Source organism: Ursus maritimus, unplaced genomic scaffold (genome assembly GCF_017311325.1).
Source record: "Ursus maritimus isolate PB19 unplaced genomic scaffold, ASM1731132v1 scaffold_1, whole genome shotgun sequence".
In the NCBI taxonomy this organism is placed as follows: Eukaryota; Metazoa; Chordata; class Mammalia; order Carnivora; family Ursidae; genus Ursus; species Ursus maritimus.
In genome coordinates this window covers 6,750,999-6,763,914 of record NW_024423343.1, presented here as the reverse complement: position 1 = coordinate 6,763,914, position 12,916 = coordinate 6,750,999, and the positions used below count along the sequence as shown (strand labels likewise).

At 40.7% G+C, this 12,916-nt stretch overlaps 1 non-coding gene across 1 annotated transcript; it reads right to left on the bottom strand.

The window, feature by feature from the left end:
• Window positions 1-7,187: 7,187 nt before the first annotated feature.
• TRNAE-CUC lies at window positions 7,188-7,260 on the bottom strand. The gene has a single exon. It is a non-coding gene; the product is annotated as a tRNA-Glu (tRNA).
• Between the last annotated feature and the right edge of the window lie 5,656 nt (window positions 7,261-12,916).

Sequence of the window (12,916 nt, the reverse complement as noted above, 5' to 3'; positions counted from 1 at the left end):
GGAAAGAACTGGAGACAGAGGACCAGCTAGACGGCTAAGGTTTAGATCAGGAAACCACAGTGGGAATGGCCATTCCCAGTTATCAGTCATCACTCGGCCACCCTGGAAGCCTCCTCTTCATCATGTTGCGCGCATTCTATCCTGCCCTTTGAATGCTTCTCCCCTGCCTGCTCTGCCTCATACCCCTATTCCTAAAAGTAGATATTCCTCAAACTTCCATTCCCTGACCAAGAATAAACGCTAGAAGGTTAGTTCCAGGAAGACACAGGCTCTCCGTTTTGCAGAGCTGTATCCCGGCCACCTCAATAGTTCCTGGCTCATTAAAGGCTTTTAATAAATATTTGTTGAATGAGTGAATGAATGAATGGCCTGTTAAAACCACCATCGTTCTCCTCATCCAGCATCCAAGTCTTGCAGCTGTATTTGGAATTTCATCTTTTGTCCATGAAGTCAACCATTTGTGACGCAAAGTCTTGCCTGGACAATGTTTCTTTCTTTCTACAGCTCTCTCTCTCTGCCCATCAGACTCTCACGGAGCCTCACCTGCATTAGGCCAACAGCTTTTTCAGTGGACTCCCATTTTATCCATCCCATCCTACATGTCACTCACTACGAGATCCACCCTGAGGTCACGTTTTTTACCAAGAAGCTTCAGTGCTTCCCCAGTGTCTTCTGTAGAAACTCCTCATTTTGATGTTCTTAGTCGGCTGTGGTCCCAACACTCTTCATGCTGTATTTCTCACTACTCTCCCGTTTTCTAGTTAAAGTGTTTCCAAGGTTGCCATCTGCCTTCCTGCTTTTGTGATCTGATTCAGGTTGTCCTCTCTGAGGGATATCTGTCCTCCCAGATCCTCCCTTCACTGCCTTCAATGAAAACCCCATCTCAAACTGTAACTCATCCATAAAAGTTTTCCAGATCTCTAAACAAGATCTGATATTTTCTTTCATTAAGCCTTCAGGATTTTGTGTAACTCTCTTGTGACCCGTGAATCTGGCAAAGTCACATCTGATCATTTTGTCACTATCTCCAAGTCAGGGATTATATCTTATCTGCCCTGTCGCCCCTACGGCAGGTAATACTAAAAATATCAGTTGCGTTATCATTAATAACACCTATATGTGGCTTTGTAGTTTATGATGAAATTTTAGAATTTTTAAGAAAGACATATTTATTTATTTTAGAGAGAGATTGAGCACACGCATGTGCAAGCGAGAGGAGGGGCAGGGGGAGAGGGAGAGAATTATCAAGCAGATTCCCTGTGGAGCTGGGAGCCTGACACTGGGCTTGATTGCAGGACCCTGAGATCATGATGTGAGCTGAAATCAAGACTGGATGCTTAACTGACTGAGCAACCCAGGCACCCCTTTATGGTGAAATTTTAAATCCTTTATTTGCTCCCCAGAAAATTTGAGTTGAACCTATAAAACTGTTGATCTGACTCTGGGCTCATGAAGGTTTCACCCAGTATTCTGACCATGTGAGGTGTTACACAAGAAAGGTTAACGATGATTTTAAAAAGTTGTGAGCATTTATATTGCAGATAGTTTCTAAGCACTATCTCATTTAATTCTCATAACAATGCCCCATGGTGGGAACTGATATCATTCCCATTCTATAGATGAGGAGACTGAGATCCTGGGAGGTATATAATTCCTACAAAGTTACACAGAAAATCTCCAACCAAGATTTGAGCCCTGGCTCTAGGGCCAGCACTCTTAATCACCATTTCTACCCCGCCTCTCTAAAGTCAGTCACCTGCTTGCTGACTTGGTCATCCTCTCTCCCTCCTTCTTTCTCCTCTTCCTTCCCTTCTTTCTACAAATATCGATGAGCCCTTCTCCTGTGTCTGGCACTGGGGATACTACAAAGAGTGAGACAGAAATTGTGGCAACACTGCTACCAGCCTGTTCAATATGCTTCTCTCCTTCTTCTTTACCAGCAGACCCCCAGTTTTATAGGGGGCACGATTTCCCTCTCTGAGTGGTCATGTGACACAGTTGTAGCCAATGAGTAATAGCGATAGTTAACACTTACATAGCGCTGACAGCATGCCAGGCAGTAAGTGTGTTTATATATTATTAACCTTAAAGATAAAACCTCTCAGTTATTTTACCAGCAAAAATGGCTTTATTTGGGAATAGCAGAAAATTATATTCTGTTCTGGACATGGAAGCTATGGCAAAACCATAGGCAAGTTCAGAGAACAAAAGAGAGGAATGATGCTTTCATAGAGGGAAGGTGGTTGTTGGAAGAGGCTGTTATAAATAAAAAGTCCACTAGAATAAGCTGGATTGGCTGAGTTGCTGCAGCCTCTCATTGGCCGGGCTGTTGCTGAGCAAGGAGACAATCCTTCCTACCGCAGGGGTAGTAAAGCATAGGCTTCTTCCTGTTGGAAATGCAAGGTATTGTCTCTTCCTGTTGGGGTCTGCCATTGAGGAAGTGGGGTAGGGTGGGAGAGCTCCCCTTCTGGCCAACTGAACCCATTTTATTTTATTTTATTTTATTTTTTATTTTATTTTATTTTTTTAAAAAGATTTATTTATTTATTTGAGAGAGAGAGAGAGAGCGCATGAGCAAGAGGGATAAAGGGAGAACAAGAGAGAATCCAAAGCCGACTCTGTGCTCAGCATGGAGCCTGAGATAGGGCACCATCTCATGACCCTGAGATCACAACTGGAGCTGAAACCAAGAATCTGACAGTTAACTCACTGTGCCACCCAGGCAGCCCAACCAATTCCATTTTAAATGAGGTTTTCTTTATTCAGTTTCACAATATGAATTTAGTTAATTAAGTGTCCACAACTATAGCATTTCTGCTATAATAGCAGAAGTCGTTGGGTGGGGCTTCCAGGAAAATTCTTTGAGAAGAGACTCTAGTTGTTTTGCCCTTGCCCCTCCTTTTCTTCCCCTAGAAATGTAGACATGATGGCTGGGGCTCCAGCAGCTATAAAGAGCATGAGGATGCAGATCACTCCATAAAGACAGAAGGAATCTAGATTGGGGATGAAATTATAAAACCGCTCAATCAGTCCTTGAGTATTTACCTCTTGATTTCTTTTCTGCAAGACAAAAAGTATGCCTTCATTTAAGTTACTGTGTGGTGGTGTCTCTGGCATTCAAAGCTGAATAAAATTCCTAACTGGGACACAAGCCTTCAGAAGGGCAAAGTGAGTAGAGAAGAGCAAGAGATAAAAAGCAAAAATATGACATGTCATTAGTTATGTCAAGTTATGACAAGTTATGTCAATATGACATGTAACTTATATATAAGTTAAGTAGCACAAATCCGGTGACGCAGGAAGATTTAATCCCCCAGAGACTTGGATAATGTTTACTGAACCATCACTTCCAAGTAATGGGGAGAAACTCAGCAGGCAATACTCACCAGGATCCAATTTTCTCCTGATTAAAATTCAGTATCAGGGCACCTGGGTGGCTCAGTGGGTTAAGCATCTACCTTTGGCTCAGGTCATGATCTCTGGGTCTTGCGATCAAGCCCCTGTCGGGCTTCCTGCTCAGCGGGGAGTCTGCTTCTCTCTCTCTCTCCCTCTGCCCCTCCCAACTGCTCGTTTTCTCTCTCTCTCTCTCAAATAAATAAATAAAAATTTAAAATAAAAGAAAATAAAATTCAGGCCAATGACCCAAATATCCATCTTCGGATGAACAGATAAACAAAATGGAAAATGGGTATATACATGTAAAGGAATATTATTCAGCCTTTAAAACGCTGATACATGCTACCAAATGGACACAAAAGGACAAATTCTGTATGATCCACTTATATAAGGTACCTAGATTAGGCAAATTTATGGAGACAGAAAATAGAATGTTGGTTTCCAGGAACTAGGGGGAAGAGAGAATGGAGAGTTAATGTTTAATGGGTTGCACAATGTAAATGTACTTAATGTCACTGGATTGAACACTTAAAAACAGTTAAAATGTTAACTCTTATGTAATGTACATTTTGCCACAGTGAATCAAAAAATTTAAAATTATTTTTAAATCAAATATAATGTATTTTGTGCAGCCATAACCACTATCCATCTCCAGAACTCTTTTCATCTTGCAAAACTGAAACTCTATACCTGTTAAATAGTAATTAACCATGACCCCCTACCCCCAGCCCCCCACAATCACCATTCTACTTTTTAAAAAATAACCCCTTTACCCCAACACTCATGCTTACCATAACCATTATTTTTGTTACTACGAGTTCTTTAAAAAATACAGATCTTCCTCAACTTACAATGGGGTTATGTCCTGATAAATAGTAAAAGTCAAAAATGTATTTAATACACCTATACCGAACATCATAGGTTAGCCTAACCCAACTTAAATGTGCTCAGAAACTCTCCAATTAGCCTGCGGTTGGGTAAAATCGTCTGACACAGGCTATTTTATAATAAAGTGTTGAATATCTCATGTGATTTATCGAATACTGTACTGAAAGTGAAAAACAGAGTGCTTATATGGATGCAGAAAGGTTATCAGTGTATTGGTTGTTTATCCTTGTATTCATGGGGCTGGCTGGGAGCTGTGGCTCACTGCCTCTACCCAGCATCAGAAGAAAGGATTATACTACATTTTGCTAGCCTTGGAAAAGATCCAAATTCAAACTTGAAAGTAAGGTTTCTGCTGGAGGCATATCATTTCACACCATCATATAGTAAAAAAAATCGTTAAGTTGAACCATCGTTCATTCAGGGAATGTTTGTATATATATTCCATATATCAGTAAGATCAGGCAATATTTGTCTTTCTATATCTGGCTTATTTCACTTAGCACAGTGTCCTCCAGGTCCATCCACGTTGCAAATGGCAGGATCTCCTTCTTTTTTATAGTTGAATAATATTTCATTGTATATATATATACATATATATACATATATACACACATACACATATATACGTATATATACATATATACATATATGTATATATACACCACATCTTTTCCCTTCATCCATCGATGAATGTTTAGGTTGTTTTCATATCTTGGCTAGTGAGAATAATACTACAATGACATGGGAGTGAAGATACATTTTCAAGATCCTGGTTTCATTTCCTTTAGGTGTATACCCAGAAGTGGGATTGTTGGCATATGGTACATCCATTTTTAATTTTTTGAGGAGCTTCCATACTATGTTCTTTAATGGCTGTAACAATTTATATTCCCACCAACAGCGTACAAAGGTTCACTTTTTTCTGCATCCAATACTTGTTATATTTTGACTTAGTGATAATACCTCCTAAGAGCTGTGAAGTGATATCTGATTTTTGTTTTGATTTTCATTTCCCTTATAATTAGCGATGTTGAGCATCTTGTCATGTACCTATTGGCCATTTGTAATTCTTCTTTGGAAAACTGTCTATTTAGGTCCTATGTCCATTTAAAATTTTTATTTATTTTTTAATGTAAGAGTCCCTTAGGTATTTTGGATATTACTCTGTCAGATTTATAGTTTGCATATATTTTCTTTTATTCCCTAAGTTGCCTTTTTATTTTGTTGATTGTTTCTTTTGCTGTGCAAAACCTTTTTAGTTTGATGTAAACTACTTGTTTAATTTTGCTTTTGTTGCCTTTCCTTTCAGTGTCAAATCCGAAAAATTATTGCCAAGACGAATGTTCAGAAGTTTCCCCTTGTTTCTTCTAGGAGTTTTACTTGCAGGACTTACTTTTCAATCTTTAATCTGTTTTGAGTTGATTTTCGTGTATGGTGTAAGATAAGGGTCTAATTTCTTTTTCTTTCTTTTTCTCCCCCCACCTTTTTTTTGAGTGTAGATATCTAATTTTCCCAACACCATTTATTGAAGAGACTATCCTTTCCCCATTGTGTATTCTTGGCAGCTTTGTTGAAAATTAGCTGGTCATATATGCATGGATTTATTTCTGAAGTTTCTTTTCGTTTTCACTGATCTATGTGTCTGTTTTTATGCCAGTACCATATTGTTTTGATTACTATCACTTTGTAATATAGTTTGAAGTCATGAAGTGTGATGCCTCCAGCTTTGTTCTTTTTGTTCAAGGTTGCTTTAGCTATTGGGGGTCTTCTGTGGTTCTATGAAAATTTTAGAATTGTTACTTCTATTTCTGTGAAACAGTGCTACTAGAATTTTGATAGAGATTGCATTGGATCTGTAGATCACTTTAGGTAGTCTGAACATCTTAATAACAAGACTTTTTACGCTCTGTGAACACTGCATATTTTTCTATTTATTTGTGTCTTCTTCAAATTCTTTCATCAATGTCTTATAGTTTTTGGTGTACAGATCTTTCACACCCCCTTCTGGTTAAATTTATTCTTAAATATTCTACTTTTCCTTTTGATGCTACGTAAATGGAATGGTTTTCTCAACTTTTTTGGACACTTCATTGTTAGTATATAGAAACACAAATGATTTTTGCATATTGATTTTTTATCCTGCAAATTTACTGAATTCGTTTACCAGTTCTAATAGCTTTTTGGTGGAATCTTTGCATTTGCTACATGTAAGATCATGTAATCTGCAAATAGAGATAATTTTCCTTCTTATTTTCAGATTTGAATGCTTTTTATTTCTTTTTCCTCCCTAATTGACCTGGCTAGGACTTGCACTATTATGTTGAATGGAAGTGGTGAGAGTGGGTCCCTTTCCCTTGTTTCTGATCTTAGAGTGAAAACTTTCAGTCTTTCATCGTTAAGTATGAAGTTAGCTGTGGATTTGTCATATATGACCTTTATCATGTTGAGGTACATTCCTTCTATACTGAATTTGTTGAGAGTTTTTACCAAGGGAATATTGAATTTTGTCCAATGCTTTTACTGCATCTATGGAGATAATCATATGATTTTTAGTCTTCATTTTGTTAATGTGTTACATTTATTGATTTGTAAATGTTGAACATTCCTTACACTCCAGAGATAAATCCCTCTTGATCATGGTATGTTATTCTTTTTTGAAAAAGATTTATTTATTTATTTATTTATTTGAGAGAGAGAGAGAGCAGGAGAGGGGCAAAGGAAGAGGGAAAGAAAGTCTTAAGCAGACTCTGTGCCGAGCACAGAGCCTGATGTGGGGCTTGATCTTATGACCCTGAAATCATGACCTGCCTCAAAGCCAAGAGTCAGATGCCCAACTGACTGTGCCACCCAGGCACCCAGGTATATGATCCTTTTAAACTTTTTTTTAAATTAAGTAAGCTTTACACCCAATGTGGGGCTTGAACTCACAACTCTGAGATTGAGAGTCTCATGCTCTACCAACTGAGCCAGCCAGGCGCCCCAATCACGGTATATGATCCTTTTAATGTGCTGTTGAATTTGGTTTGCTATAATACATATACAAAATATAAAGAGAACGGACTCAAAGCAGAACATCAGCAAATCACAAAAGAAGACAGCAAGAGAGGAAGGAAGGAACAATGGATTTACAAAACACTTAGAAAACTATTAAAAAGTAGCAACAGTAAGCTCTTACCTATCAATAAAATCTTAAATGTAAATGGACTAAATCTTTAATCGAAAGACATAGAGTAGCTGAATGGATATAAAAATAAGACCTAACTATATGGTGCCTATAAGAGATTCTCTTCTACTTAAGGACACATATAGATGGAAAGTGAAGGGATGAACAAGATAGCAGCCCAAAGAGAGCATGGGTAGCTATACTTATATCAGACAAGATGGACTGTAAGCCAAGAACTATAACAAGATATGAAAAGGTCATTATATAATGGTAAAGGGTTCAGTTCATCAAGAGGATATGACAATTGTAAATACATGTATACTCAACATTAGGAAATATAAAAGGAGATATTGACATTTCCGAAGGGAGAAATAGACAGCAGCACACAACTCCAATAATTCAGACCATAAAACAAGCCTTGGCAAGTGTAAGAAGATTGAAATCATGCCAAGAATCTTTTCTGACCTCAGTGGTATGAATCTAGAATTCAAGAACAGGAGCGAAACCAGAAAATTCACAAATGTGTAGAGATTAAACAAAATGCTCCTGAACAATTGTATGGACAAAGAAGAAATAAAAAGAGAAATAAAAAAGTGTCAGAGAGGGGCACTTGGGTGGCTCAGTCAGTTAAGTGCCCAACTCTTCATTTTGGCTCAGGTCATGGTCTCAGGGCTGTGAGACTGAGCCCCATATCAGGCTCTGCACTGGGCCTGGAGTCTGCTTGAGATTCTCTTTCTCCCTCTTCCCCTCCCCCATTCTCTCTTTCTCTAAAGTAAATAAATAAGACTTTTTTAAAAAAGTATCAGAGACAAATGAGAATGGAAATGCAAACTGCCTAAATGTAAAGTTGTCCTGAGAGGGAAGTTCATAGCAATATACACCCACATTAAGAAATAAGAAAGTTCTTTTTTTTAAAATAATTTTTATTTTGTTATATTAGTCACCATACAGTACATCCTCAGTTTTTGATGCAATGCATATAACACGTTCTTAATTAAACAATTTAACTTACACCTCAAGGAACTAGAAAAAGAACAAACTGAGCCCAAAATTAGTAGAAGGAAGGAAATAACAAGTCAGACCAGAAATAGGGGAAACAGAGACTAGAGAGGCAATGAAAACAATCAATGAAACTAGAGTGGCTGTTTTTTTTTTTTTTTTTTAAGATAAACAAAATTGATAACTTTCAGTTGGACTAAGAAAAAAAAACAGAGAAGGGTCAAATGAACAGAATAAGAAATAAAAGAGGAGATATTGCAATGGATATCATAGAAATAGAGAGGACCATAAGAGACTACTATGAACAAGTACATACCAATACATTGGACAACCTAGACAAATGGATAAATTCCTAGGACTGTAAAACCTGCCATGCCTGGATTACGAAGAAATAGAAAATCTAAACAAACCAATAATGAGTAAGGAGACTGAATTGTTAATCCAAAATCTCCTAACAGGGGCACCTGGATGGCTCAGTTTATTGGGCATCCGACTCTTGATCTAAGCTCAGGTTTTGATCTCAGGGTAAATTCCAGCCCAGTGTTGGGCTTCATGCTGGGCATGGGACCTACTCAAAAAAAAGGAAAAAAATCTCCTTACAAAGAAAAACCCAAGGCTAAATGGTTTCACTGAAAATTCTACCAAATATTGAAAGAATAATTAATTCTGATCCTTCTCAAACTCTTCCGAAAAATACAGGAGGAAGGAACATGTCCAAACCCATTTTAAGAGGCCAGAATCAAATACCAAAGCCAGATACAAAAGCCAGACAAAAGCATACTACAAGAAAAAAAAATTGCAAGCCAGTATGCCTGATGACTACAGATGCAAAATTCCTCAACAAAAATCATTTTTAGAAGATTCAGAGAAGTCTGTAAACCCTTCCCACTGCAGTATTCCTGGGTCCTCATTGGTCTCGGGGGCATTCACAGGCAGTCCATCTGCAGAGTCAAGAACAGTTGTTCTTGCAGATTTGTATAGGATTTCAACTAGTGCTGGAAGAAAGAAGAGCTAGAGCAAAAGAACTCAAGCAGGGAAAGCTTTCTGTTAAAAACGGGACTGCTGGCATGGAGGCTGCGATGTCTCTGAAATGGGTGCAGCAGCCCTGGTTGAGGCCGGGCAGTGACCACGGCGTGGATCACCAGAGGCCAGATGCCTGAGCAGGTGACGTTGAACCTGCTCTGTAAGGTGAGAAGACCTGGAGACGAGCTGGAGCAGTCGCCTGGGCTGAGGTTCAGTAGTGCCCTGGCAAGGAGAGGTGAGCTGCTTTGTACTTCTTCCTTCCTTCCTTCCTTCCTTCCTTCCTTCCTTCCTTCCCTTACTCATTCTTGAATGAATATTTGGTAAGCATCAACTGTATTTCAGAGCATCTAGCAAGTGGCAGACACAGGGCTAGATGTCTAAGATATAATATGAGTAAGATTGATATATTGAGGTGCCTAATTTCATGGAGCTCACTTTCTTTTTTAAAAAAAAAAGATTTTATTTATTTATTTATTTATTTATTTATTTATTTATTTGAGAGAGAGAGAGAGAGAGAAGGGGGCAGGAGCAGAGGGAGAGGGACAAACAGACTCCCCGCCGAGTGCAGAGACTTATGTGGGGCTGAGACCACGACCGGAGCTGAAATCAGGAGTCAGGCGTTGAACCAACTGAGTCACCAGGGGCCCCGGCAGCTCACTTTCTAGTGGAGGAAACGAAGGAAAAGCTATTTGGTAGCTGTACACAGTGATAAGTGGCTCGAGGGAAAGAATAGAGGGATGTGACAGAGTAAGTGGCCGGGATGAGGGTGGGGCTGTTTCTGATGTCACCCTCAAGGCAGACTTGTTGGAGGAGAACTAACAAATGAGACGGCACATGAAGAGCCCAGGAAAGACCACTCCAGGCCGAGGGGACAGCCAATGCTAAGGTCCTGAGGTGACAAGGAAATTGTCATGTTCCGGATGCAGGAAGGAGGCTGAGTGGAGGGAGCAAGCAGAGTTGGTTAAAAAGATGGATGGGAGCTGGACTCACGCAGGAGATTTTGGCCGAGATAAGTTGGCGCATTTTCTAAGTGCAATGGGAAGTATGCAATGGTGTTATGAAGACATAGCAGAGTGATTTATGTTTGGAAAGACCCCTCTGGCTTCTCTCTACAGAGCAAGAACGACGGCAGGAAATTCAGTTAGGAGGTTACTCCTGGCATCCAAGCAGGACGTGGTGGTGGATTGGGGTCAGTGGAGGTGGAGTGTGCAAGGGCAGATTGGAGAGCTATTCTGGAACTAGGACAGGACGTGGGCATGGGTTGTGCGGTGGCTGTGTAATATGTCAGGTAGACGAGGCTGGATATCATTTCCTGGAATTCCCTTCCCTGGCTCCTCCTTCAGCTTTTCCCACAGGGGGGACGGATGTGTTTAGCTCTGTGAGGAAGAGCGCCAGCTTCTCCCGGAGGACACCCACATCCTCAAGGTTGGAGGCCCGAGCACACTGCAGGGTTCGAGTCCTTTCTCCTGGGTTTCAGCTCGTCCTCGTGGGCCCCAGCTCGTCCTTGCTCCCCCACTCCACACCCACCCACACTTTCTGAAGACTCACCCTGCTGTCCTTAAGCTCCAGCGTCAGACTGTTGACAGAAGTCGTTCGGTCAGCTCCCAGATAGTGTAGGTCAAATCCTGTAACAAGTCCTTTGACTGTATGTATCTTTGACTGTATGGCTTCACTTGTCCGCTTGAACGCTGAATGGTGAGTGGTGAGGCTGTGGGAGAGTGATGCCTTGTACGCGCTGTGACCTGAAATACTAGGTAGATGGAAATGCCGTTACCATCCGGAAAGCCTGGAAGAGAAGGAAGAGCTCATGGAGGGAAACCAAGAGTTGTGTTTCAGATACACTTAATTTTAGAAGCCAGTGAGGTAGGATCTGAACGCCGTTCGAGTCCATCCTTTACTGTCAGGATAAATAAATCAGTACCTGGGAGCAGTTGTCGCATTGCTTTTATAAGAAAGAGCTTCCCCAACGTCTGGGATGCCTACAGATGGAACAGGCTGCCTCCAGGGTGGGTTGAAGAGTGGGTGTGTTGGCTGGAGGTCCAAGTGATAGATGGGGGTACAAAGCCCTGTACTTGTTTTCAAGTAGTCAGCTAAAATCTTTTTTCACTAATGGTTTAAGTAGTTGCAAAGGATGCTTTGAAAGGTAATCCTTTCAGGGGCACCTGGGTGGCTCAGTTGGTTAAGCACCCAACTCTTGATCTCAGCTCAGGTCTTGAACTCAGGGTCGTGATTTCAAGCCTCTCATTCGGCTCCAATTTCTATATGGAAGCATTCTGTGTCCTTTTATGTGATGGTCCCTTAGGTGCAGCCATAAGAGGAGACACAGGAGAGGCTCCGGAAAACAAAGTTTATTATACACGTAAGTCCTAGAGAAAGGGCGTGCCAAGCAAGGCTACGTGGAGGAAGCGCCAGGCTTGGTCAGGAGGCAGAAGCAGCAAGGCCAGGGGAGGGCCTGGGCCACTGACTTTTTCAGTGTTTTCATGGAATGGCAAGGCAGGGCAGGCAAAGAGGTTAGAACCGGCTAGTCTGAATAATTTTGGTAGGCTCTAAGCTATAGGGGTGTGGCCTGGTTGCCTGGTCCCTAGCCCTGGGATGATTAAGGCAGAGGAATAGTGTCTCCTAGGGCGCTGGAATGGTTAGTTTGCATATCGAAGGCATGCCCTGGACTGGGCCCTTTGCTAGCTCTAAGAATTAGGGCTAGGAAGGAGTGAGTGTAGTCTCCCCAGCCAGAAGGGTTTTTAAGATGTCCAAACGTCACAAGAAAATGAAAAATACAAGCAGTTCTTATGCTATGCTTTCTTGTCTCGTGGATAAATACCTAGGAATGCAGAGCCTTGGGCTGCCGGAGTAGTCCCTTCTGTATATCTTCTGATGAAATGTCTGTTCAAGTCTTTGCCTATTTAAAAAAATATTTTTCCCTATTAGAGAGTTTCTTTATTTGTACAGCATATACCTCTATCAGGTATATGCTGTACAAATATTTTCTCCCAGTCTGTGGATTCTCCTTCCGTATTTTTATTTATTTATTTATTTATTTATTTATTTGAGAGAGAGGGAGAGAGCATGAGTGGGGTGAGGGGTAGAGGGAGAAGCAGACTCCCTGCTGAGCAGGACACCCCCCCCCCCAAGGGCCTGGTCCTAGATCTTCAGGGTCATGGCCTCAGCTAAGGCGGACACGTAACTGACTGAGCCACCCAGGCGCCCCATTCAATTGTAGTTTTAAATTCTCCAATGACTGATGACATGGAGCACGTTTTCCTGTGCCTGATTCCCTTCTGTATATCTTCTGATGAAATGTCTGTTCAAGTCTTTGCCTATTTAAAAAAATATTTTTCCCTATTAGAGAGTTTCTTTATTTGTACAGCATATACCTCTATCAGGTATATGCTGTACAAATATTTTCTCCCAGTCTGTGGATTCTCCTTCCGTATTTTTATTTATTTATTT